At 36.4% G+C, this 3,478-nt stretch overlaps 1 pseudogene; it reads right to left on the bottom strand.

Annotated features, from left to right (window-relative positions):
* The window catches only part of LOC107707032 (plexin-A1-like), a 239,176-nt pseudogene that overhangs the window by 29,122 nt on the left and 206,576 nt on the right, over positions 1 to 3,478 (bottom strand).

A 3,478-nucleotide genomic window follows, 5' to 3' on the forward strand; every position in this document is an offset into this window, starting at 1 on the left:
TATATATATATATATATATATATATATATATACACATACACACACACATTTACAGAGATCACACACAAAAAGAGTAATTTCTAAGCTGAAGAAAGAGTTTAGATCATTGCATAACTAGAAAAAATGTTTATGAAAAATGTTTTAATTTTAAATTTTTTAACATTTTTAATTACTTAACTGAAGAGCAGGCAAAAGCACGCACATCAATCTCAACTGGGTGCTCGACTAAGAAACAAGTGGAAAATTTTTGATGTAAAGTCGGCAACACCAAAGCTCCAAAAGTATCAAAAAAATTATTTAAAAAAAAAAACTGTCGCATAGCATATGTGACGTTTCGAGCACGCAGGCTCTTCATCAGACAAATGAACAACACTGATATCCCACTCTTTATAGGCCTACCTCCAGGTGATCAAAGGTCACATGACCGTCCCATATTATCATGACAATAATAACACCAAAACAATAACATATCAACCAAGGAGAAAAACATGTTTGCGACATATGCTATGCGACAGTTTTTAAAAAAAATAATTTTTTTGATACTTTTGGAGCTTTGGTGTTGCCGACTTTACATCAATAATTACTTAACTGAAAAATAAATTATTTTGAAAATTTCTACAAAATATTTTATAAAAATTTACAGAATTTATTTATATATATTTAAGGAAAGAAAATAAAATCAGACTCACATCAGTATGTTGTTTAAAAAATATATATATTTAAATAATATGAATGAATGAACGAATTAATGAATGTACAGTTATGTAAGCTATTTACAACCAGCTACTAGGTCTTTGTAAGCAACTCAAATATTTCCGGTGTAGTTTTTCAGTGCACATAAAGATTTTTTAAAAATCAGATCAGGGTGCATTTATAGTATACACTTGTGTGCATAATAAAATATCTCATAATAGAAGTTTGATTTGCTTTAAGCCTTCCCTAAGTACGAATAAAAATGCATTTCAATAAAGTGGTTGAATGGGAACTCATGAAAACGTGGTCACTGAGAGCCTTGTGCAATAATAGGTACTTGCTGGATAAACAGAAGCAATGCTAAGTCTGTCAATCTGTTTGTTTATTCGGTTTATGACTAATTTGGTTTTGCTATTCGAAAAGAGCGGGAGGGAAGAGACGTAAGAGACACAAAGTTCACGGGAAAAGAAAGTCAATTAATTGCATGAGTGGGTAATTAATAAAGGAGCGGAGCTTTTCATGCATAATTTCCTCCAGCTGTTGTTCCTCGTCGTTGTCCGCTGGGATATGAATACTGAAGCAAGAAGCTCCTACTCTAAGTGAGGGTTTTTCATCTTAAAAATACTACACAAATATTATTCAAGATGAACTGCCCAACGGGATTTTCAGTCTCCCGGCGAAAAAAAAAGGAAGAAAGAAAGTGACAGGCCTAAAGAGCTTTTAATTCAATGGTTCTTTCTCGTCAAAGTGCACTTGAAAGGCCCAACAAAGATTTCCAACATGAGGGATGGCCTTGTAATTCAATTTCACTTCATTACTTGGAGAGGCGCATGTAGGATCGTAAAGCACGAGGGGGCATTACAGACAACTCGAATGCGAATTTTTAAAGGCTTCCTGTTGTAGTGGTCAACACATTACGCCTCTCAGGAAGCAGCAGCAGCACTGGCAAGGTCAGCCAGCAAAACATTTCCTTTAGTGCTGAAGCTGTTTGTCAAAACAAGCTTGAAAAGTTCCGTACACTGCTGATAATGCGTTTCTTTCTAAAATCATTCCTTTAGTTGTGAAAGCACTCAAAGTGAAACAATTCCAATTACCGTGACGTCCACACACGCTTGCGCTAACATTTCTCAGCTAATGTAAAGCAGAGAGGCGAAGCTGATATCCCCACTGAGCCTTCCCGGTATCTAAACCAGCGCTGGATAGCTCGCTAATTAGCCATTAGCTGTGCCTTTGTTTGTTTGTACTACTGCGCTCTCTGATGGGCTGCATCATGGCTCAGTAAGCCTCTGCACATGGTGAATCGCATGCCCCTGCACGGCTCTCTCCGGTCCACACCCCATGACCGTGCACATGCAGCGCCAGCACGACTGTATGCAATACAGCCAAACTAGAGGCGAAGCGGTTTAGAGAGGTGGGATCGCAGATTTTAAGCATTTTGAGGGCATTTATACATTTGGGTAAATTTCATGATACATGGCAAGAAGAGGATATACATACACACACACACACATATATATATATATATATATTTCTTGTGATTTTTGTATAAAATATGACATTTCTTGATGGGATTTTTTGAGATTCACCCTTTTGTAACCCATTGTTTTTCAATGGTCCTAAAAAAAATTGAACTGCTCCGATCATTTTCATTGCTCTAATGCACTAATTCTGTAAAATATGCAAAAAGAACTGATTTTACTGTCATATATTTTATAAAACAATTTTACCATTAAAATATTTTATAAAATGTAATAAAACTAACTTTTCTTTATCCCAAATTTTATTTGGTGTAAAATATGCCATTTCTTGACAGGTTTTGTGAGATTCACTCTTTTGCAGCCCATTATCTGACCCTGTTGGCCTCACTGGGTTGGACAGACCACGGGTTTGAGAGCTTCAGGTCATTACCAAGCAAATCCACTCCCAGCCCAAACGAGAAATAACCAAGCTAAGGTCATAAATATTTTACAGAGGTTGTAAATAATGTCAGCGCATATGATCCAAATAAAATATTGATGCGCAGATTGAATGGCATCGCAATAACAAACCGTTCAGGTTGTCCACTAATGAAGGCAGTCGGCCAATCAGTGAGAATCAGGGCTAAAGAACGTGACAGCTAATCAATGCCTACCAGTTCCTTCACCCATTTGGCAAGTAGTAAATTTCTTTCATCATTCTCCCTCTGCCATTCAGCCATCTCCCCCTTTGCAGTGAAATAGACTGTTTGTTAGCTAGCTAGCCACGTCATGCTTTTGGCAGGGTTGTAACCAGAGGGCCGACAGACCTAAGATAATGGTCAATTAGACCCAGTGCATCTCTACGAGACCAGGTAGAGGCATTGGGAACCTTTACGGCATATGGGAACTGCATTTCAAACTGGGCAGAAGACGGAATGCCATAACAGCACAGCCCACTAACACCAACCTGTTACCAAGACATGCTAACAACCATAAAGGTGTCACTATGGCAACAAGAGAACGGAAAGACGTTAATGTGGAGCTTGATAGTAGACCCGCAGGTTTCACTTCAACAGCCATTTAAATTCTCTATGAAATTAATGTTCTCTAATGGGGACGTTTATCTCAGAATGTGCCTTTTATATAAAACAATTCATAAATATACAGAGAGAAACAGAGAAGGTATAAAAGCTTACAAAATTATGTATACATTTATTAGGGTGAACTAGTTAAAAAAAAAAATAATAATAATAATATATATATATATATACAGTATATATATAAATACATAATTTTATATTTTATTTATTTACATATACTATACAATT

The sequence above is a fragment of the Sinocyclocheilus rhinocerous genome, unplaced genomic scaffold (assembly GCF_001515625.1).
Source record: "Sinocyclocheilus rhinocerous isolate Xijiao unplaced genomic scaffold, SAMN03320098_v1.1 scaffold714, whole genome shotgun sequence".
Lineage (NCBI taxonomy): Eukaryota > Metazoa > Chordata > Actinopteri > Cypriniformes > Cyprinidae > Sinocyclocheilus > Sinocyclocheilus rhinocerous.